The following is a 25,753-nucleotide window of genomic DNA, read 5'->3' on the forward strand; positions in this document are numbered from 1 at the left end:
TATTATTATATTAATTTACATATTATATTAATTTAACACTTATATTATATTAACACCTCTATTAGTTCATTAATGGGAGGAGATTCTCCGAAAAGGCAAAGTTAAATCAATTCTACAAGGACTATAGAAGATTAAAAGATTTCATGCTCTTATGTGCTGGGTTGAGTCCTTTAGCTTAAATAGGATAAAAAAGCACTGGAAACCAACCTTGTGTTAAACACCCCGTGTTCCCACACCCGTGATACAGTAGCAGGGGATAACCAGACTCTTGGTATCTTAAGCGAACAGTCACAAGTAGATCCCCAGCAATAGTGACTAAACTCTATAAAAGCCTGGTGAGACCTAGATTGGAGTATGGAATGTGCGTCACCACACCAATTAACAAATCAGACCAGATTGCTCTCGAATCTGTTCAAAGATGGGCAACACAATGTGTAAAGCGTCTCAAAGATAAAGAGTATGGATGTCGACTGCAGAGCCTGAAGCTACCAACTCTGACATACCGTCGATGCAGAGGAGATATGATAATGACCTATAAGTTGCTAAAGTCTGATGACAAAGATATGTTATAGCCTGCCCGGTCGTCAAGTATCAGAGGTCATTCAGCAAAGCTGTTCCGCAAGCGTGCCAAGACAAGAAAAAGAAACAATTTCTTCTACAATCGAGTCGTAGGTCTGTGGAACGGCCTAAGCGTTAAGACGGTGGGATATAAAACAATCGATAGCTTCAAATCAAGTCTTGACAAGGACTGGGCAACAAAACCATGGCTCACTCAATGGGATACAGCAGATGTCCCGCGGCCTAATCATAACTAGCTGGTGCACATGAGATACGTCCATATCACCAGCAAGTGCAATTTAAGGTAATTTTGAGGTAATCTTGCATAAGAACTATTTTAGCATAAGACCAGACTCAGAGCCTTGACAAACATAGGTAAGTCAAACCATATTAGCCTTCTTAGTTCCCATAGTTCATTCATGGGATATTATTCAAAAAGGCAAAGGAAGGTCGATTATATAAAGATTACAGAAGACTATAAGAGCCATAAGGTATACCACAGGGACACACCAAGAGGTTCCATGTTGTCTATGTACCTTCACTAGGGTGGGAGGATGTCACAAGAAAAATTTAAATGAAATGGGAACTTCCTGGGAGGGTGTAAAAAGGGAGGCTTTGAATAGATTGGGATGGGAGGAGCGTGCGCAGCTGTGTAGGCCTCAGGTGGCTTGGTGCTTCGGTGAGATGCTAGTAGTAGTATTATGTATGTACCTTCACTACTGAGTTGGGTCCTTTAGCTAAAGGGGGAGAAAAAAGCAAAGCAAACCATCCTTGTGTTTAATGTTTAAATCTTCTGAAAGAACTATTTTAGCATAAGACCATACCTAGAGCCTCGATAGACATGGGTTTGTTCAAACATATGGACATTCTTTGGACCAAAATGTAGGCCACATAGTGAACTGTTGATGCATTTATCTTAAAGAGTACATGTCAAAAAATATATGGTACAGGGGGAGAAAAAAAAATCTTTCAACAGATTTTTTGTCAATGAATTCTGTAAAAATATTGTGATTTGCAAGTGCTTTTTCTCTATAAAAAGGGAAAAAAGCTACCCTATATCATCCCCCTTTGGGTGCTCTCGTCAAGACATATCAGATAATTCAGTTTTTACTTTATTATATGACATAGTTCTCCCTTGTTTCTTAATTTGACTCTATTACGAAGGATAAAAAAAAAAAAAACTAAGTGGAAGTTCCTTATCAATGGGAACAAAGAAACCAGGTCAATGTATCAGTTTTCCGGTAAATTATTTGGAAAAAAAGTGAAGTCAGCAATGCCAGACAATAATGGAGCAAAATAAAAAAAAGTCAGAGTTATATTGAACATTGCTAACGACAGCAAACTGCTGAATATTAGAAATGGCGTTTTCTATGCCGGCAGACAGGTTTTCAAGTATCTTTAGGGATGAAAAGAACAAAGAGCATATGTCTCAAAGATGAGAATATGGATGCAAAAAATAAGTAAAAAGATAATGGAGCATAAATGAACTTTTGAAGAAACTATGAGACATGTTCCTCTCCGATGTTTTAAAAAGTAAAGAAAGTAGATAAACTTTAGAAGAAATTAAGGGACTTAATTCTTTAGCTCTAGGAGGGGACTAATTGGATATTAATAATTTGGTTTGTTTATCAAAAATGCATCCATCAACAACAATGTCCAGAAGCTATAGCCGGTAAGGGACCAAAGACAACACATCAGTAACAAAAACAACTCAATTGCAATAAGGGCAGAACAAGGCGGGGGGGGGGAACAAAAAGAGCTTGACTTACTCGGCCTCTGACACCCAAGCTACACCCCCCCCCCCCAAAAAAAAAATAGACGGCTGGGATTTTTGACTCCCTTGTGGTTTTATCTTACCAGTAAAAGGAAAATGGCCACTTGCCACATTATAATTTTTTCATTTGGATTCTTCAAGAAAATTTAGATTTTTAATTAAAATGAAACACAAAGCTTTAAATTAATTATAAAATTACTCTTGGCACTAAATGAAACTAAACTGAAGAGGTCAGCCATATTGATTTCTTAAAAAAAGATAAATAAAATAACTTGCTATTCCACCCATACCCCCCTGTTTTAAAAAGAGATAATGGAATGAACATAATTCAGCTTTCAATCAAAATTTTTCGTTCAAACTTTCATATAAATCAGGTGCAATAACTATAGTCAAGTTTGCAAACAAATTAGAACACAATTTAAATAAATAACTAAATTTGCTTTCAAACAAGAAAGTTATCACCACTATCAAGCAAGGTTTCAACTGTAGTTTTTAGTTTTATGAAAAACTTTCGCTTTTTATTCTAAAACACCAAGGTTTTAATTTAAACCTGAATCTGATTCACTATCACTTAATTCTTCACAGGTTCTACTTGACTCCACCTTTCGCCTATTTGGCGACCTTCCACTTGGCGGCTTTCTATTCCCACATTCGTCCATAGTCTTAGAAACAGTACAACTTGCTATAGATCCCGTGCTTAATTGCTTTCAATCAAAAATCACCCAAACTATCAATTTACCGTCAGATTGATGAATTTGCCCGGAACCCAAATTCAAGCACCAGACATATATTATCGTAAAGCACTTCAGAAAAAAATTAATTTGCAGTCATTTTAAAGATGTTTTCCAGCTGGGACCTGTCAACAAACAACTTTAAATTCCAGAGGCGTTTCAGATTCGAGTGATACATAGTAATCAATTTTGATTAAAACCAAGAACTAATACCTAAGTTCATTGTTTTTTTTTCAACTTTATAAGTTCTTCTCTCACTTTTTGCATTTCATAAGATTTAGCTTTAATTTGTTTATCGAAATAGTTGTCTTTAATAATTCTAAAAGCAATTATCATGCACCTTTTTCAAGTTCCTTATAGAAGGTTTAATTAATAAAATAATTTTTTAATTAATTAAACTGCCTAGCCAGAACAAGGTCTTTATAATTACAGATGTTTAGACAATATCATCGGAGTTTAATCCAACTTCAAATCGTGCATAGAGGGGGGGGGAATTTCCCCGTTCCTCTGAAAAAAATACACGCTACGGTTTTCTATACTTGTCGTCCGACAGGCTTCGTTACTAGTCAAGTTTATTTTCCATGGCTTCGATCCAAATACGCAGAAAACAGCCATAAGGCCTGTTTAAGCAGTTGGTCCATTCTGAGAAACTGCTAAACGTTAGTTTCTCAAACGTTAAAAGAATGAATGCATGATTTCTCATCCATGTAACTCCGCATCATCCACAATTACAAAATTGTGTCCGACTCTTACCAAAGTCAAAATTATGGATATTTGAGGTCGCCAATGACATTTCTGAGACAAGTAAATATTCTATAGCAAAAACCCATTGTGTATACATTTTCTCAATGATACTTCATTTTCAGCAAAACAAGTATTTAAGGGCTTCGAAGTCACAAATCGTAAGTCTGAGGCTTACATTGCAATAGGAGCGTCTTGAAGTACCAAGAAAATACAAAAAAAAATTGTCTCCGGGGCTCATGTTAGTTTATTCATATCCGAAAACCGAAATTTTCTACGAGTTTTCTTTTGGTTGTTTCAAAATTACGCAGTTTTCAAGGCGCTACCACATTTTCGTCAGTGTTGCCACGATGAACCGTGAAAATAGCAAATAAATGAGCAAAAGCAATTACTTAAATTTGAGAACGCTTTTCCTCCGAAAAAATTCGAACATCATCAGTCTGTATATTTCCAACACTGTATATAAATATAATACAATATAATAATTCCCTATCTCAGCCAATATACAAAACCGAACCGAGTGCTCCGGAGAACATTGAAACAAGTATAAAGATAAGCGGCATTCGTTTTTTTCACGGGTAGACAAGTCAGATTTCTCTTAAACGCAAAACTTGGTTCCACCTTTGTAACACTAAATTTTAAAGAAACTAATTTTAAGTTAATTTATTCCAATACATATATGAAAATCGGTAACTAGTAGTGCAATGTTATTATTAAATGTTTTTAGAAATTACAAGTAGGTTTCGAAGTCTCGAGTTGATTTCAAAAGACATTTTGAGAAAGGTTCTGCGAAAATACTCGTTCCAGGGTAATAAACGCTGGACCGTTGATGGCAGATTAAATGGGAGAAGCTGTTTGTACGTGCCATATATTTTTGCCTTACTTTTTGCTGATTTTTCATTCACATTTTATTTTCAAATTCGGCACCAACTATTACCAAAAACAGTTCTTTTTCATTAAAAACTGAATTTACAATTTTTCTAGTTTTTCAGTATAGGGGGTTGTGGAAGTTTCGAATTAACTACTTCAAAAAACCATATTTCATTTTGATTGTCCTTGGTAATGTTAAGTAAAATACGGTATGTTGCCTACATATTTCAGAAATGGCGTCAAGTAGAACCCAATTAGGTGGATGCTAACACCATTTGGCAAATGTCTGCTTGACACGTTCTGCGTTTAGATTTTTATATTCCAATGTCAATAAGTGATCAATAAGCTCAGAAATCGTCTAGAGCAAACTCTGGTAGAAATTGTAGCCATCTTTAAAATATGAATGTTATGTATAGCGTTTTGTCCGAAGAGGCTCTTATTACAACTTTAGCCTCACATTCAAATTATTGACCTCAAATACCCTTGAAAACGGTATTTTGAAAACGGAACTTGAACTTCCTAAAATATGCAATTACTGCGTTTTCCTTTAGAAAGGTTATATTGCAACTTTAGCCCCTATTGCGACAGTAATCAGCGATCACAAACTCAAAAATCTGTACTTCTGCGAACAATACAAATGATTTTATTTGACTTGGAGGGGGGTGTACGTGGCGGGTTGTTTGTGGGTAGGTAGTTGGATGATCTTAGTGGTGCTGAGTGGGGGCCAGTTCAAAGCCAGGGCCATCGAGTCAGAGTTGAAAATCTTGATTATAAATTAATTTATAAGTGTAATTAGCCTTCAATCGCAATTTTGATCCTTGATTGTTATCACCGTTTTACTAAGCAAATTAAAATGGTAATTGCTAATTTGCTGCAAAAATTGGATAAACATAAAAAAAATCGTTCTTTTTTTCAGTTGAATTAAGTAACTGATTAAATATTAATATATTTGAGAGTAGGGTGGATCAATTTATTAGACAAGATCTCATTCACGCATAAAAGCATGTTACATGTTTTAATTCTCTTCTCCAATAGACCTTAATACCTCACAATAAACAAACAAGCAAAAATCAGCAATAAAAACAAAATGACAGGTCTTTCATTTTAAGCTAACAATCTCAAAAATGAAGACAGCTGCTAAAACATCATTAAAATGTCATCAATTACTTTGGCACGTAATCACAACTAATAGCTCTTTTTCAAATCCCAAATCACTACAACACTTCCCCAACACACTCTAACTCGTCTGTTTTCACACTGGATTTTTCAGGTCTATTATGAAAATCCTGGCAGAGACTGGACTTGGAGAGACCGTCCTAAACGCCAGCAGAAACGTTTCAATGGAAAGTATGTGGGATTTTCAAGTTATGGAGCCAATCAAATTTGAATTCATATATTTTACCCAAAGTAGAACACAGATGGACACTAACATATTAAGATTTTATTCACAAAAACAAAGATGTTTTAAGATATATTTTTAAAATATAAGGGTGTTTTAAAGGTGCCTATGACTAAGCCCGTATAGAGGACATTTGTTCGAGGGGGGGGTATAAAAACTTTAAAAAACACATTCAAAATTGTTCTACATGCATTTTTTTACGAGCTGGACGAAAATTTTGAGGGGGGGGGGGGTTGAAACCTGGTACCCGCCCCCCCCCCTAAATACGGCCTTACTTATGACATTAGTTTTTTTTTAGATGTTTAAAGGCTCAACAAAAACATTTTGGACCTCTATACAGTTGGAAACTACACTAATTGACAGTCACTTTTTGACAAATAGTTTGTTCAGATAGTTTTTGCTTCAGACCCATTCATAATGAGACTTTACTAATACCAAGATTTAGCAAGCGCTAATTTGAGCCAATCGGATTTTTTATAGAATTTTCTGATTGGCTGAACAAATTCTATGAAACATTCTGATTGGCCCAAAGTAGCGCTAGTTAATCTTGGTGTTAGTGAAATCTCATTGTGAATGAATCTTTAAAGTAAAAGGGACACTAAAAACGAAATCTGGTTCTTTATACTGGTTAAGGGAAACTTACACAATCATATACGTCTTAAAAATTATGAAAACCCGGGAACATAATTTTTATTGAGAAAAACCTCCATATGCAGTTGAATAGTTTTACGCTTAGCGGTCGCCAAGTTAGAAAATAAGGAGCATGTGTGAACAGGGGTGTAATTTTCTATGGGGCAGAGGGGGATGGGGAACTGCCCCCTCCGGACCTAAGTTCCCCCCCCCCCCCGACCTCAGTCCCCCCCCGCTGAAATTTAGTTTCTGCAAAAAACCTTGTCAAAACTAAGACTCAAGTATCCAGAGATACAGGTCAGTTTTCTTTAGTATATCTTTGCCTTTATGGTAATATATGGATCATTTTTCAGTTTTCACCGTCATTTTCACTTGATTTGAGAAAATTTCGAACTCTGTCCTTAGACTCTCACAGACAATGTTCTACCGGATCATTATCAGCTTATTACGGGGTACTATGGTATCATGAGCTGCGAACCATATTTATGTATTTACGTGACTCTACTTACTGGACTAAATCACTGGGGAGTTTTAAGATCCCATTAAAAAATTGAATAAAAAATTCAAGGTCCCTTATCAGATTTTAATAATTTTTTTTCATCCCGAACTGCTTATAGTCTGCAACCATTCGTATGTCTGCTGCTTCGATAGTATCATTCGATAATATCAATATCATATGGCTGCTTTTGAAATGGCGTTGCATACAGAAAATTTTCGCTTAAAATATTACTAATGTCGTTGTGGTATTGTTTACTTGCCACAAATTAAAGAGATACGTAAAACGAGGCATCGAAAGGATCTGACTGTGGTATGACCCAAAATCCGCTCGGTTAACCTTCAGGACGTCAAGCAACCACCATACCTGAGAAGGGGTAGGGACTCTACCACCCACCTCCCCTCAGAGGGTAGAAGCTTTTACCCCAAACATCCCCAAGAATTAGAAAACAATTACAATACACCTTTTTTCGATTATTCTGTGTCTAAAAAAGACCTAAAACCTAATCAACGGTTACACATCGTCCTGATTGCCCCCCCCCCCCCAAACATGATAAATAATGTGGAGTGTGGGTGAAATAAGTCCAAATCATGGGGTCGATATTGAAAAGAACACTGATTCGCATTTATGCTGAAAATCTCACGACGCAAATAGTGATATTTTAGGAAAAGCAAAGCATCTTATCATGAAAAGCTAAGAGCGAACTGTACCTTAAAACAAACAGAAGTCTGCTTATTTAATATGGCAGACATAGCTTAAAACGAGCAGAAATTACTATGAAACAAGAAATGATACCTAAAACGAACTTAAATGAAAACCAACGATGGACGAATTTAGGGACCCCGCCCTCTTACAAAGGTAAGGTCAGAAATGGGCTCCAAAAAGGAAGAATTGGAAATCAACTGTTACCTTCAAGAAAACATTTGGGAAAAAAACCGTTCTTTCTGTTGTCATGGAAAAGAGAATTTAGCACCCCATTCCCGAAAAGATAGGGCTGGCCCCGGCCCCTCAGACGGACATATGGAACCATGGATATTATTACCCTTCAAATTCGATTTATATCTCAGACTCGTTCTGGCGGACATCGCGATGAGACGAATATAGATCTTTCTCACTACGGAGGTTGGACAAGGTTTGAACTCCCCACAGCGAGCGACATCTAGGGCAATTGCTGCAGCTGTTCACTAAATTTTCGTTAATATCCAAGAACCTCTACTAGTAGAACATTTGGGGACAGTAGTTTAGGAGACTAATCCCGTTCCAAAGTCAGAGTTTACCAAGACATCGGAAAGCACATTTAGGAAAATATCTCTTACTTCCAACCGAGTTTAATTCGGACCCGAATTTCCTTTCTCATAGATGCGTTAATGACAATATTTACAGAGGGTCCTTTTTTCCCTTACAGCGGTCTAACTGGGCCTTGATTTCCAAAGATAGGACATAAGCTCTTACTTCCCAGCAAGCTTCAATAATTTGCCAAACACTTTTGACCAGACGTTCAATAAAAATAATCTAGGGAGCCCATCCAATTCAACATACGCAGGAAGAATTGTGACTAGACAAGCAAAAGATAAAACTAGGACACAAACTCCTGCACGCCACTAATTTAAGTTTAGACCCCATAATACATTCTGGAAGATGTTGCGATGAAAGAATTGGGGGTCCATTCCCTTACTCCTTCCACAAGAGAATGTCAGACGGGGTGTGTGCCTACCAACTTGAATAAACTGAGCAATAGCCTTTACCCTACCTCAGCAGAGGTCAGATCGAATAAGGACCCTAAAACAGTAAAAAGAAAAAAACCAGTGATCATTTTTTACCACATTCAACTGAAGACCGGTAACCCGTTCTGGTGGAAGTTATGATTACAAAAATTAACTCCCTCCCATTCCTTGGAGGTAGCGTTGAGTCCTGACATAAAAAGGTTTACTTTAGGCACTACCTCTTACTCTCAACTAGGTTTGGTTGACTAAACCACTTCTCGTAGACGTTTTTGACGACTAGAATCGAGGATCCCCTCACCCTTCAGAGGTCAAATCTGATATGGACCTCTTGTAGGCTTACTGGTGGTATTTATTCTTCATGCTTAATAAGTTTGGTTAAGATCGAAGACCTGGTTAAGATAAGACCTTTGGTTAAGACCGAATTTGGTTAAGATAAGACCTGGTAGATACTGAAATTAAAAGAATCCTCCATCCCCTGAAGATTAAACTGTGTATACTCCTTCTAAAGTCATAACTAGGACACTGAAGTTAGTAACTCTAAAGGAGTGTGTTGAGTCAGAAAGACCAAACATATGGATTAAATCGGGGTTAGCCCAAATATACCCTTAAAAATAAATAGTTCTAAACTAGCGAAGATCAATGGGTATATATCAGGGTAAAACCGGTGCATACCGAAGTACTTTATTATCATGCCACGGCTTATCCTTGTTCAATTGGACAAATACATATACATAGCTGCCATCTATCATATACTTATGAGCTGAAAATAGATGACAGGCAGTAAGGAGTTCTCAGCCAGTTAAGACGTAAAGCAGAAAGAATTTGTTAAATCGCAAAATTTCATACAGTATGGGAAAAAAAAATCATGTCAACTGTGTTAGAAGAGAAAAATAAACGGAGCAGTACAATACAAAAATCTACCCATATTTTATGGTAAACCTGAGACAGTCCCTTTTATGTCGCAGCTTTCTCTGTTTTAATAGAGTTATCAATAATACGACTGTGCTAAGTGAAAATTAAAAACATAAACTTTTATTCCTATGTTCCTTCTATCAAGACGGCGCCAACTTTCTGAAACCACGTACACCGAGTGACGCCTGCCAAGCGTACCGGAACTGTACCAAGCGTTCCGCGGACGATGCCACATGAGGCAGAACTGTTCCAGGCGTGGCAGAAGTGTGCGCCACATATGACGCTCCAAGATACGCACCAGGTGGCGGAAAGGGTGGACCCTCACCTTCTACAGGTATACATTGAATCGAAAAAGAACGAAGGACGAAAAAGGGAAAATAAGAAAGCCTTTAAGTCTTGTTAAGGGTAGTAAGGTGCGGGTAATAGGATTATAGTTGCACATTTTATGACTAAAAGTCCAAGGTAACACACCTAGTGGTATATACCTTTGTAGGGAAGACTGAACAAGAAAGAAGTATCTAGGTTGAATTTTACACACAATCACACAAACATTTAGACACGATTCTAGGTAAAAATATAGAGTTTTTACTAATAGACTTTAATGGCCAGGTTAGGACACATAGGAATAGGTGCCAATCATGTTGAATGGGAACAAGGAATTAGACAAATTTTGTGTATGGAAGATGAATAGCAATTATGTAGGTGAAATAAACTAGCAATGACAAAGTGTATTAGGTCATAAAATGACAGATAAATGGCTTGACATACTGGATTAGAAGTCCTACAGATGGAAGACAAGCTGGTCGGACACTTGGGTATATAGGAGATATATTACTGACACTGAAATCAGATGCCCCATCTAGTAGTCTTTAGATGTAACTAAAAAATTTACAAGGGTTTCGTTTTACCCAGCAGCTAACGCGTTGATAGAGTTCAAGATAGCATTTTAAGCAGTGTCCCAAGGAGGAATACGCGCTTGAGGGGTTACTTAAACTGGTCACAAGCAAGTATTTACTTTTTCAAGTAATTACAAGTCGGTTATAACGTTTTTCACTTCAGTTACAAACATGTTTCAATTAAAAGTAATAAGAAACACACAAAACTTATAGCAACTATATCGTTAATAAAACTTCAAAACACAAAAATCTGGAAGAGTAATAACATTTGCACGCGTTGGATTCAGGTTTCGTTTTGTAATTTACTGTAACATGGCCACATGAATCACAGTTGTTTTGTCCGACCTCTTCTGTCTGATCCAGACCGAAAAGAGCTCGATAAGCTTTTGTATCCTAATACTCTGAATTACCCAATATTCGTGGAAATTTGTCAAATAATAGAGTACATATTAATTTAAAAAAATAATCAAATGCGATTTAATTTCAATTTAGTTGAAAACCACGAAATTGCCTGTAATCCATCGATTAACCGAGGATGCATCTTTGTTCCCAAGAGCTTGGATATGACGAACTCAATCAGAATTCCAAATAGGGATAAGTCCTTTAATTATACAGTGAAACGAAAATATAAAATAAAGACTCTAAATATTTCGTTGACACAGTCGGTCATCATCATCAGTAGAGTCACTAACTTGTCAAAATTAAAACAATCTTCATTTATACTAAACAAAATAATAACTTCCGGTTCAAAGCAAGTTACCGGTCCATTGACTTAAAAAGTTCACTAACTGTTTTTGAATATTTTATACAGCGTTAAGTAAAGGTGGTATAAGTTACTTCGAAACTGTAGGTCAAAGCAGGTTACCGGTCCATTGACTTAGAAAGTTCACTAACTGCTCTTGAATCTTGTAATACTGCGTTGAACATTCTTCTAATTAAAAATGAAATAATGCTGAATTTACAGGTGCTAAATTTATCATTTTATTCTTCTAATAGCAAATGAAATGTTGCTGATTCTGAAGTTGGTCTATCATCCCCATATATACGACGTTGCTATTATTCTCCATGACCACACTGCCTATTCTATGACGAACTCAATCAGAATTCCAAATAGGGATAAGTCCTTTTATTAGACAGTGAAACGAAAATATAAAAGAAATACTCTAAATATTTGATAATACTCTAAATTTTTGATAAGTTAGTAACTCTACTGATGATGATGACCGACTGTGTCATCGAAATATTTAGAGTATTTCTTTTATATTTTCGTTTCACTGTCTAATAAAAGGACTTATCCCTATTTGGAATTCTGATTGAGTTCGTCATAGAATAATCAGTGTGGTCATGGAGAATAATAGCTTGGATATGAGATCGAAGAACTTAGAAGTGATAATAAGAAAAAGCATGGAATGACTTTCCATGCTGTGTGACAAAGAACCGTGCCATCACCAGGACTTGAAAATTTGTTTATTCACCGGCTGATGTATATTCTCAACTTCGTTGTGATTATCAAAACATTTCCCTATATACAAGCTCGTTCTAGACGACGAGCTTTTTGGTGCATTAGAATGTCGATGAGTTAGGCAAACAAACCTTTTGGAATGGACCCAGAGCCAAAATTACTACCCAGGAAGGTTTCTTGAAGCATATACCATTAACTTTTCCCCTCCAGGGCGCTGGCTTTTCATAACTTCAAAAAAAAGTTTGTTTTATAGTAGTTAGGCTTCAAAGAATAAATTTAAATCACATAATGTGACACAAAGAAAGGGTTTTCAGCCTCATGCTATAAATAAATCTGGATTATCAATCTTCTATGCTAACTTCTCCGCCTTAGAAATAGGGAATGAACAATAATATGCCCTTCGAAATACCTTGCCGGGATACAATTTGGGTCAAAAGTTTATTCTTAGAGGTCTATTCCACTTAACTAAGCTACTTTCTTAGACAAAAAAAAAATTCGTCATCCAGAAGTTGTAAAATACACAATCTTGTTAGAGTAAACAAAAACATTTCCCTTCAAAGCCATCTATGCTCCAAAGCAAGGGTTCAACATAGATGGCATTCTTTATCTTCCACACTTCACATATAAGAATATTTATTCAGAGAGAGAAAGAGGGAGAAAAAAACTTTTCCTTTCCGCTAGGATCTTCCTAAAGAAGAGGTTCCATTTTAAAACCACTAATCGGAGAGTAATATTTTTGACCATACTATGAAAAACATTGAAGACTTAACCCCAACTTTTTTTTCTTTTTTTTCGAGAAAAATACTAAGGATAAAATATGAAGGAGAAAAACAATATTGTTTATTTCAATTGCAAAATTTAATGCATAAAATTCATTTTTTTAGTGCTATAAAATATTTCAAATGATATATCAAAGACCCCTCACCCCATTAGAGCGATTTTATCAATCATCCCTGGTCATATCTACTACTTCGCTCAAAATTACCCCTCCTAGTTTGAACTATTTCATTCCTTGGTATATGTATAATCTGTCTTAGTTGTCTTGCTTATATTAAAAATTTATCTTTTTGCTAAAAGTGTAATTTCAAAGAAGTAAATGCAATATTGCCACTCTTAATTACTTCAGTATCTAAAAATTAAATCGAGAGAAAGGTATATTGAATTTTTTTCTTTTTAATCCTTATCCTTCTCAATATGTCATTTGTATCGGAGGTATTTCATTTGGAAATTGTTTCAAATTCTCTTTTCTTTTCAATTGTAGTCAAAAAAATCAGTAGGGATGGAACAAGTTACAAAACGTAAACCAAATACGAATGTGGGTCTGAATACAAAATGAATTTTTCGCGGGGATATTGGTGAATTGAAACGACTCTTGACTTCATTAATTTGAATCGTAAAATTTCTTCTTATTTTCTCGAATTCTTTTTTTTAGAAGATGGGTATGAGGCAGGGACGTACGCAGAGGGGGGGGGGGGCTCCGAAGGGCCCCGAAATCTCACGATTTTTTTATTCTCCCATAATTTTCTGATACTTCTCACCGAATAAGAGATAGTGGCTAATTACTGATCTAGACATAACATATTAACCATTTTCGATGATTTTTTGGCCTGTAATTACCCATTGGATCACCAGCATAGTTATTCCATTTCCTGTCCAACTGCGCGCCCTCTGTCAAGCAATGTTTGAGCTATCAGTTATCTTTTAAAGTTCATCTGTTCATGTGTGGTCCTTCTCTAGGGGATGAAGCGGTCATTCTTGCAATTAAACCCAGCCTTTTCAGTTGACAGTCTAAAACCAAGTGTTGCTAAAGATAGGACAAGTGTGAAAATGTCGAAAAAACAACATAGTGTTCTCCAGCTTTAGGGTAAAAAACGACGAATTAGTGAGGTTGACTCTGAAAAAAGCGGCAATAGTGATCAGCTGAACATTGCCGTTGCGACTGAACCTTCGACTTCAACTCAAGAATGAACACCAAATGCTGAGGTAGTAGCAATCAAACGTGATGAAATAAACGTTGAGCTTGACATTGGAACTCATTTTGAAAGAAGAGGTTCGGTTTCCGATGAAACAAAGTAAAATTTACTGAAAAGATATTTTAAACCGAACAAGGACTATCCTTTCCCGGCTCATGTCACAGGCTCAAAAACAAGGAAGTTTCAAGTTAGCTGGATGAATAAGTACACCTGACTAGTATTTTTTTCAGTGAAAAAAGGATGTTTCTGCAAATATTGTGCTTTGTTTTTTAGTTATCAAGCCGGAAGGGGGTTTCACCAACATTAGAGCAGCTTGTCATGGAGCCTCACGTGAATTAAAAAAACACCGATGAAGACTTTTCTAACATCAGTCAAACTCCTACCATAAAGACGCTGTTGTTTGGGGCGAATGTTTTCTGGCAACTGTGAACAGGAAGAAGTCCTCTATAGTGGAAGTCTTGAATAAACTCAGAAAAGAGATGAAATCGAAATAAACAGAAAACGGCTTCGTCTCATCATAGAAACAATACTGTTGCGTGGACAGCAAGGCCTTGCACCGCGTGGGGACGAGAATTCGGGGAAATTGACCTTTGTAGAGCCTGTAAAAGACGATGGAAATTTTAGGACCTTGCTACGCTATCGGATGAAAGACGATCCAATAATGAAAGAAGTGTTTGCGAAAAGTGCAGGCAATGCCAAGTACCGCAGCCCCAGAATTCAGAATGAACTAGTTGATGTTTGTGGACAGCTCATTACTGGAAAGATTGTTGATCAAGTGAAATCGGTATGCTTTTTTCACCATCCTGGCGGACGAGACAAGCGACATATTGAGGAAGGAACAGATGGCTCTAGGGCTTCGATTTTTAGACAGCGAAACTTTTCAGGTCAGGGAGGAGCTTATCGAGTTTGCTGTTGTTGAAGACTTGCGAGGTGAAAGCCTCGGTCTATTTATCCTTAGTCGTATGGAGAAACTTGGTCTCGATATGAAACTCTGCAGGGGACAAAGGTATGATAAGGCTGCAAACATGAGTAGGCATTTGTCGGGAGCCGAGACTTATATCTCGAACAAATATCCACTCGCCAAGTATGTTCACTGTGTCGCCCACTCCTTGAACTTGGTATTGACGGACTCGAGCAAGATCCCTGATATAAAGCACTGTATGATAGTTATTCGTGAAACAGTTAATTTCTGTCACTTCAATGCCAAGCAAAGCGCTGTCTTAAAAACTTACACTGAAGTTAATCTGAAAGGATTGTGCGAAACTTGATGGTTCGAAAGACACGATGCGATATAAATATCAAAGCAGTCAGTTGTTCCGATCTTCAAGGCCCTAGAAGACATAGAGACAAATAGGGACTCCGCGGCGTAGTTAAAAGACAAAAGTCCGCTCAATAACATTCTGAGCTTGGACTATACAGTGATCCTTATTGTGATAGATTTTTTCTAGGGTACACACTGAATTTGTCTCAGCTGCTGCAGTCAGAACACATCAATATGATTATGTACATTCAGTGTGTCGAAAGTGTGACAGAAATGTTTCAAGATACACGAAATAAGGCGGAGGGGAATTTCGGTCAGCTGTTTTCAGAAGTCACGTGCATATGCCAAGAAATGGAAATCACCATTGCCATGCCGCGAAAGAAAAATGTCGTCAACATCCCATATGATGTCGATGCAGAAAAGCACATAGAATTTTACTATCGAGTTTCCCTTTTCATCCCAGTCGTGGACCAACACTTACAATTACTCGAATCTCGATTCACAAACCACAAAGTTATTCTGAAAGGCCTCAGCGGAATCATTCCGTCTTTTGTCGTAAAAGAGCCTATTGGCGATGTTAAAGAACTGATGAAGAAATATGCCTCAGACCTAACAAGCTCGGAGTTCGCTGTGAAGGCTAAGCTTCAACTATGGCGGGCTAATTTTTCCAAAGACGGCAGTTTAGAGCCTGACTGAATGTGAGCAAGGCATATTTCCCAAAGTCCATATGTTACTCCGCATTTTCTGTGTCATTCCCACTTCTATAGCATGTGTTGAGAGGACATTTTCTTCAATGAAAAGGCTAAAAACCTATCCGCAGCCGAATGGATGATGGCCGACTAAATGGCTTGGCACTTTTGAATGGCAATCGAGATGTTTCTGTATCAGTAGATGAGACTCTGATAAAGTTTGCTGTTAGGTCTGCTCGTAGGTTGCAATTTGCAATATAGGGTAAGTCTCTACTTCTTGATATGTGGGCTTTTGGTTTTTGTAGATGTTACGTAATATAATGTGCCTTTTCTCTTCTGTTTTGAAGGATTGCCCCCCCGCCCTGAAATTAATTCCTGCGCACGTGCTTGGTATGAGGTAACCCTGGTGGATATTAATTACCACCTTATGAAAAGGGATTTCGTATTATATGTTAGAAGAGTGTATTTGCACACTATATAGAACAACTAGGTTCGGGTTTAAGACCAATGGAATTGTTTTTTATCATGCTTTTATGAACATTTTATTAAGTGATTAAACTTTTACAAGTACTTAACAACTAGTAGTTTGAGAACTATCCCTGCTGAAAACAAAACTAGAATAAATGAAAATACACAATACCACAACCAAAGGTAACAATCAAATATAAGCATCAGACCAATCTTCTAGTAGAATACAAAAACCTATTCAAATATTCCTTCTGAAAGCTACAAATTTCACTAGAAATTAGAACTTCTTGGTTACAGTAGATTACAGTTCGGTTACAACTACAGCTAAGAAGAATTCTGAACACTTAGTGAATTTGACAAGGGGTCGCTCTCTCTCCGAAATCCTGTACACTATGTGACGCATACAAAGCGTGGCGGAACTGTGCGGTAAGCGTGAGGTTCCGAGATGTGGACCAGCTGCCGGGAAGTCAGTGCCCCTTCGCAATTTGACTTGCAAATGCGAAAGAGGAAACTTGTTGATCGAGTAATTATGCCATTTGTTTAATCGCCCCTCCCATTAATTATCTCGAAACTTCTCCACTCAAATGTTACATCTCGCCCCCTTTTTTGAATGTTCACATAAAATCTATGAACATAGCGAGATCTTCGGTAAGAAGATTTTTTTTTGTCATTGCTCTAGCTATGTCAAAAGGGAGAAATAATAATAATAGCAAGACTTCATGAATTATTTCATGATTTTTGCCGAGGGCACGGGCAAATGTCCAAGAGGGCTTTTATGCCTGCATTCCATTGGGATATCGCAACTTAATGATTGATGAAGGGTGTATATACACCTACTGGGCAAAACTAATGGAGCCCTTCCTCCTTTCCATCAAAAAGCGATTTTGTTTGTTAAGACTTAATATATGAAAACACTTAGTTAATGTTTTCGGGAAGGAGGGGGTTAACTTCCCAAAAATTATTTTAGCAATCAGAAATCCTACGCCTGATGCCCATCACATCAGCCGCGAATGAAATTATTACAATTTGGCTTCCAAATTTTCGTTCTAGAATCACGTTAGATTTTAAATGCTTAGAAAGGCATTCCAATTTCTGTCTCCTTCAATTTGTCATACTGTATCTTGGCTTGTCAGCCAAGTTGCAAATCCGTTAGAGACCTGGTCTGAAGATGTCGAACAGAGCGATTATTTGCTTATCAATACGGCAAGTTTGACACCCCTAAATGAATTACCTGCCTTTTATTAGCTTCAGTGTTTATGTACAATTCCGAAACCTATTCTACCTCTAACAAAAAAACGCTAAATGTTTTGTCTTTGGTTTTCTTCTTTTTTTTTACAGAATTATAAATTATTTATAGAAGGTTTAAATAGATTATTAAAGAAGGAGTTTAGTCAATATTTATAGAATTTCATTTACATGTTAATACTTCACAAATCCCGTCCGAAAAACAACTAAAATGCAAAATCTCCGCATTGCAAAGGGGGAGGTGCAAATTCTAACATTGTCGTTTCTTAATTTTACATAAAAAATCAGTTATGATAATTACAAAAAATCATTCTAACAACAAACTTGTTATTACAACAAATATTTAAATGAGCAAAATCGCAATTTCTTCGAAATAAATAAATTTATTACACAGTGGATCGCTAAGGGATAGGGATTCAGATCCCAACTCCCTTGTGCTTGCACCTGAGCCTTCACTTTGACAATACCATAATCTCTAGAAAGTGCTTCAATAACGTTGAAGAGACTCTTTTATCAACACGTGGGCGTAGAGAGGATTTTATTACCGAAATCCCAAGAGACAAGAGATAGATAATATGTTGTCAATTAAAAGAAAAGTATTGTTAATTGATCAGTAAGTTTGGAAAAATAAATATGGAATATGGAATATGGGATAACCACCAATCGGGGCCATTCTTAGGATTGGCGGCGCCCGAGGCAAAATTAACAGGCCACCTCCCCCATTTTTGTTAAAGCAAAAGACTTACACATTCCCCTCTAAATGAATATAGGCCACGGTAGCTTACTCCTCCTCCATTTGACGGCCCTGAACATAAACCACTTGAGCCCATAAGAATATGTTTCTAAACCTTCTTTTCTAAGAAGATTTGATTTCTTCAATGATAACATGATGCTTAGTTCCAGAGACATCGTGGATCTACATTGATCATATAAACGAAAGTCTCATAGATGATAGGAAATGGTAAAATTTTGGAAGAGGGATCTCTCTTGTAGAAATTTGGGATTTAGAACGAATATAATAATAAAAAAGGGGGTCAATATTATAAATTTGCTCTGGAAAAGAATTGACGTCAGATATTCATTGTAAGGATATAGGTTCGACGAACTGTATAAAAGTTTCAACAAACCCCCTCCCCCCATACTTTTGAATCAGATTACTATTAAACTTCTTTCAATAGGCCTATAGATGTGAAAGCATAAATTTTTTTTCGAAAACAACAGCCCTTTCAGATATCACATCATAGGCAGGCTCAAGTCTCCACCAACATTTTCCCCACGACAAGCTTTCTGTTTCTTACCACTTATAAATTATTACTGCCTGTGGATCATATTTATTCCAAAACAGAAAAACAATGCAACATTGCTCTGGTTAATGGAATGTAATATTTTGTTCGCGTTCATGTGTTTGTTTTTAAAACAACTTATTCTTAAAACAACTAAAACAAACTTAGGTAGGTTCTTTAGCATTATATTGGCCTCTCTAAGGAAGTCCAACAAGAGATGCTACTACAGTCAAAGGGCAGAGACGCTTTAAAAAACCCGTTTTTACAAGATGATTCAAGAGTAGACACCGCTGAGAGAAATACTTTGTCTAGCGTGGTTTTAATTGGGTATACGATATTAAACTGTGGTTTTTTGGACTTTAGATGGGGAAAAAGGTACCTAGGTTAGGTTAGGTTACGTATTTAATATACGCAATGCTTTGCCCCCCCCCCCCTAATGTACAAATATATAGCCCATATCTGTTTCTAATCTATTATATATTCACCCTATTTTATTTCATTTCATTAGCATTAACCAAACTTGACTTTTTAGAAAGGCCTATATAATGCGAAAGTACCCAAACTTATTTCCTAACATTTATTCAATTCTGCTTATTATTATATTTCTACTTTTTGTTGTTATTATGTCCACGGCATGTGCTCGCAAGCTCAGATTTTAGTCTTCTGCATATTAATTTTTATATTTTAATTTATACACACAAAAAAATTATTGTACCAGTGCACTATTGATAGGAAACTTGTATATCTAAGGGACATTCTGAGTACACATCATTTAGATATTTAAGATGAGTAATAAACACCTCATCCTCCCACACGAGTAGTCTAACTTAATAACTCATTAACATCTCAACGAGTGAATAATATTAGAATCATCACCGCGTCACGCCTCCGGTGTTGTTCCATTTACAGAACCTGGAACAAAACGACAAACACATTCTTCCAATGTACAGTCGTGTAGTAGATATCTAACAGAATACTCGTGTTGAACACATCGCATTCAACTTCGAAAATTATCCTGTGTGAAAAACGAATGTCAATACTACGTTTCTTAAAGAGATTAACTAAAAAAAATAAGTTTTTTTTAACTGAAAGTAAGGAGCGACATTAAAACGAATAGACATTATTCCGTATATGAAAGGGGCTGTCCCCTCCTCAACGCCTCGCTCTTTACGCTACAGTTTTTTATTGTTTTAAAAAATGAAGTTGTGAGACAGAGTCAAAGTTTAGCGTAAAGAGCGAGGCGTTGAGAAGGGGATAGCCCCTTTCGCGTAACTTTTGATGGGTAAGACTAAACTTGATGAAACTTAAAAATTTGAAATCAGCATACAAATCTGATTCTTTTGATGTATCTATTGATATCAAAATTCCGTTTTTTCAGAGTTTCAATTACTATTGAGCCGGATCGGTCCTTACTTACACTTCGTTACCACGAACTGTTTGAAAGAAAGAAAAACATGGTCTTCAGTTGGACAACTCGTATGTAGAAATATTTCAACTTTTCAAATGAAGGAACAAAAAAAAACTATTTATAGGGATTTTTTTTGGCCATGAGTATAAAAAACGAATAGAGAATTCCTTTTTTTTTATAACTAAGCCTATTTGAGGCCAATAGGAAAAAACGAAGGATTTGCAGGGAATTGTCACTTTGAATGTACAAATCTTTCTTAGATTTGAACAAATTTATTGGGTAACCCTCCTTGACAATTTTTTAATGATTGTCTTTTTTCAAATGAAAGTATAAAACGGTGTGAAAACTTGAAATGGGCAGAAATGTTCCAACATAAGTCCCATCCCAGCAAATTTTAATCAAAATCTTTCGATTTTTGAAAACTACTGCTTTTAGTTAAAAATGTTGTTTTTTCCAACGAGAAAGAGACAACTAAACTTCACCACCTATATTCAACGCTGATTCAAAATATATTTCTCCACATGAAGGGATGATAAGGGGGTAAATTCCTCCTTCACAGTGAGCTGACCGACCTCTAATGGAAAATTCAAGTATATGGATGTGAAATACACTTTTGAAGCTTACAACCCACCTAAACCCCACAACAAGATCCAATTCCCCCCCCCCGCCCCTCTAGCAGCGGGTAAACAATTCAGCAATACTACATCATCGTTACTAGCACAATCGATGCACATAGAACAGCGTTCACAAAAAACAGCGTTCATATAAAAACAGATAGTCGTTAAAAGTTGGAGAAAGGCTTATTCTGAATTTAAAGTTTTGGTGTCTTTTTCAAAGACCGTAAAAGATCGGAGAGACCTGCTACGTTGCCAAGTGCAGTCGAGAATGACCTAAAACATGAGTCACTGGGGATGAAAGGACAAGTGATTTTAGGAGCTAAACCCCACAAATTATGCAGATAGCCTATTAAAAACAGAGGCTTCACAAATTTATTTTCATAAAAGGGCGAACATCCTGTAGGTTGTTGAAAATAGAGTAGTACACAAAATGATCAATCTGTATGGTTAAAAGACTTAAAATGAGACATTTGGGTCCGAATTCCCCACCTAAAATGTGCAAATATAAGCATGTTGAACCTCTTTTGACTCGCAATAATTATCGGTGTATTTAGGAAATAGTCTAAATCAATCAAGTGAAATGACGGAATGCAAACCAAAGATTGAAAACCAACCAATAAGATCGGAGCAATGACTATTCTAATTAAAAAATCTTAAGTACATATTTTATTTGATTTAAAGGATGGATGGTTGAAGCAACTAGGGAAACGGGTCGGCCGATCGAGAATCAAAATCCCTAATGGCAATTTGAAGGCGCAAACAGAGAGAAAAGTAATCTGGCTCCTTCAGCACCCCAAATGTCCTCTGGTAATTCCACAATCCCATATGGTTATAGATCAAAATTATTTGAAAAAAACTACGTTTTCTAAAGAGTTAAAGAGGCTGAGTTACAAGGTCGAACCTTAAAACGTACAGGGATTAGGAGGCACAGTTGGGGCTGCCGCCCCCAAACCCCCGCTTTCGCAGCCTTTAAATAAAAAAAAGTTTTTTAAACTGAAAGTAAGGAGCGACATTAAATCTTAAAACGAACAGAAATTATTCCGTATATGAAAGAGGCTGTGCCCTCCTCAACGCCTCGCTCTTTACGCTAAAGTTTTTATTGTTTAAAAAAAGAGTTGTGAGAAAGTCAAACTTTAGCGTAAAGAGCGAGGCGTTGAGGAGGGCACAGCCTCTTTCATATACGGAATAATTTCTGTTCGTTTTAAGATTTAATGTCGCTCCTTACTTTCAGTTTAAAAAACTTTTTTTTATTTAAAGGCTGCGAAAGCGGGGGTTTGGGGGCGGCAGCCCCCCAACTGTGCCTCCTAATCCCTGTACGTTTTAAGGTTCGACCTTGTAACTCAGACTCTTTAACTCTTTAGAAAACGTAGTTTTTTTCAAATAATTTCTGCACGTTTTTGTACAGTTTATTACTTATTATTGCTCCTTGTAACTCAGCCTCTTTAACTCTTTAGAAAACGTAATTTTTTTCAAATAATTTAAAAAAGAAACTGGGTTTCTTTTTAAAGTTTGAATTCAGTATTAAAAAAAATGCTCTAATGGTGAATCGAACTCGGGTTTTCCGCCTGAAAGTCTGGAGTTTAACCGCTAGACTATACAGACACAGCAATAATTGTTTTTTAGTATATTTAAGCTATTTTCGACGCAAGCAAATTCCCAAAAAACTTGATATTTGGTTTTTGGAAAAAAGGGAAGGAATGACCAGATTGAGCTGAAATTTCGAGGATAAGCTCCCAGGCCCCAGGAAAGATTATCCTCTAAATTTCAGTCCGATCAAACAACGGTAAAGGGGGGTTGTGGTCGGAAAAATTAACATGGGCTAATATAGGAAAAGAAGGTTTTTCGAAAATGTAAATTCGGGGGATAATTTTTTCGGTGTGAAAATATCAAAAGACCCTAACAGGTCGAATTCTGCTTCGAATGAGTCCACATTCAACCGGATCCGTTGCCAACTGTGGCCTGTAGGCGTGGCTAAGAAAAAAAAAGAAATGAATTTTAAGTGGCTATATTTGGTTTTTTGAAAACAGGGAAGGAGTAATCGGATTGAACTGAAATTTCGAAGATAAGTTCCCGGGCTCTAGAAAAGCTTAACTTCTAAATTTCAGCCTTATCGATCACCGTTAAAGGGGGGCTGTGGTGGGAGGGTCCAAAATTCCGGCCCAGTTTACCCCATGAAGATAAAGTCAGAGGAGGATTAAATTTTGCAAGTTTCTTAGTTTGAGCTTGGGCTACAAAATGCGATTACCGCCGTCTCTCTGCGACCTCTAGGACCTGAAATCGCTTAACATTGTGGTGGGTCGCCTCTTTATAGAGGCACAAGTGTGCCTCCTTGATTGTAAGACAGTCAGAAAGATAGGAAGATTCAAAAGTATGCCTACGGAGGTGAGACGATACGTGCTGTCCCAGAGGCAAGGGGTCAAAATTATTAAAAGGATCCACATATAACAATGGTTTAATAGACAAATTTTAATAGACCGGTGGGCCTATTAGACCTGGTTGAAATCTGAGTCATACAAGAGTTCTTCAATTGAGTCATACAGTGAGGCCCTCGCCTTTTCCAGCTTCCCGGATTTTAAATTTTCAAATAAAAGCCTGCTACTCCTCTTTTGACTCACGAGTATTTGAAAATTATTCAGAGAATGGTACAAATGTTTCGATGTTAATTATCATAGATTAAGAAGATCGCATCAAAACTAGGGAAAATCCAAACCCATTAGGTGGGCTACCTATTTCACAAATACAGTTTGATTTTCGCCAAAAATGGTGTTCAAAGGTTCCTGAGCTTGCTGACTCCAAATCCGATACAAAGCATGCAAGAATTTTAAATTTATATGATTAAAGGATCGAAAGGGGCGCTCTTCGTCCCATTCCCCATGTCACTCCCTCCATCTCCCCTGATCCCCTTAAGCAATAATGTTCACCTCTTTTCGACTCACGGTCAGTCTGGGATTATTTAGGAGATGGTCTTAGATGATTACACTGTGAGTCATTAAGAGTCAGTAAGGCTGCAATATGAATGCCCAAGGCTGAAATGTACTGACTACATATTTATGACATGTATATTTCGTTACAAATAGTAACTAATTCTCTCCACAATTGGTATTATAGGACTTATGATCGATGAATTCGATTATGATCAATATCATGTCGATTACAAATCTGATGCTGGTATTCCAATAAAGAAGTCCAACATAATTGTGTAGGCTCTCGTTCAAAACATGCTCCCACCCCGTCCGCTACTGTCTCCTTTTTACTATTAATCAAGATTACCTGCTATTATTGATATTACTTATTAGTCAACTACTACACTTGTTACAGCTACTAATATTCAGAAAAAAACTTGGCGGTTAAAAACGAACAAGAATTGAAAATAAACACTGATGAAAATTTTGAGACTTAGAGACAGTTCTGAAGCAAAACCCATCATTGGAGTCACTGATTAAAAATATGAGGTGTTAAATACAATATAAGTGCCTCAACGCAAAACAAAGTATTTAACATATATATTTCATAAATGAAATATGTACTTCCAAATTAACAGGGTATATCGAAATCAAACGACATTTGTGGAACATGTACTTATTGTTTTGCTTTTGGACCATGTTCTAATTTCAGCTCTAGCCTTCTAATAAACAAATTCAGAAATTGTTTAACTGTGATTCAGAAACAAAAATGTGTGCTGCACATCGGGTTTTGTCTCGCCAGGATCAAATTATTATTCTAGTTTTATGTTTAAAACTATTTAATTGGAAAACCATTAATTAACAGCTTTATTAAAAAAAATTGGGTAGCTGTTAATTATTCAGAAAACACTCAAGAATTTTGATCTGTACATCTTTTAAAACCGGTTTCATATTTCATAGCCACAAGACTTATTTAGTTTGATAGAATGCATTGGACATATATAATTTGGGTTATATACTTGCAAATTATGGGGGGGGGGGGGGTAAATTACAGTGGTTCTGCATGTAAAATGCGTTAGTAGAATGCTAACTTATACTTCTAAGGGTCCTATGTACCAAACAGGTTCTTCTAGTAGTTAAACAGGTCATCACACTCTTTCAAGGAGATTTACGCGATTTCTAGTTCAAGGAATATACCTGTTTTTTTTTATTATGACATCGATTTTTTGTGTGTCAGTCGATTAGATAAAGTTGGCGGTTTGTCAAATATAACAACTTGATTAGTCGTTTTTATAAAAAAAAAAAAAACTTGTCATGCTACAATTTAATTAATTTAAAAAAAAAACCCGATATAATGTCCCTACAGGGCATTCCAATTTTCATTATGCATTAAGACATTGTTTATAGTACACCATATATTTTTAACTTTTGAAAACAATGGATTTGTCTATTTTCAATGTGAGTACACTTTTCATTATTTTATTTCCCCCCAAAAAAATAAAGAAAAAACGTTTTACTAGTAAATTCAAATTTCAGAGGGACAGCCCCCCCTCCCCTCCAACAATACAAAATCTTAAGAATATGACGACTGTATTCGATAGAAATGTCAAAGCACGGTTTTTTTCTATTATGTAAATAAAATCTATCCATCATAGGTATGTTTACAAGTTTTAATTGTTTTGAAAAACAGTTCATTATCATTCAGAAATAAAG

The 25,753-nt window shown here is 36.5% G+C and overlaps 1 protein-coding gene and 1 pseudogene across 1 annotated transcript in view; one reads left to right on the forward strand and one right to left on the reverse strand.

Annotated features, from left to right (window-relative positions):
- Positions 1-25,753, reverse strand: part of Liprin-beta (liprin-beta 1) — a 622,086-nt gene that overhangs the window by 84,823 nt on the left and 511,510 nt on the right. The gene's annotated exons all lie outside the window — the stretch shown is intronic.
- On the forward strand, positions 8,228-15,614 carry LOC148955019 (52 kDa repressor of the inhibitor of the protein kinase-like; annotated as a pseudogene).

Source organism: Artemia sp. Qi Xiang Cuo, chromosome 2 (genome assembly GCF_049724085.1).
Source record: "Artemia sp. Qi Xiang Cuo chromosome 2, ASM4972408v1, whole genome shotgun sequence".
NCBI classification, from domain to species: domain Eukaryota; kingdom Metazoa; phylum Arthropoda; class Branchiopoda; order Anostraca; family Artemiidae; genus Artemia; species Artemia sp. Qi Xiang Cuo.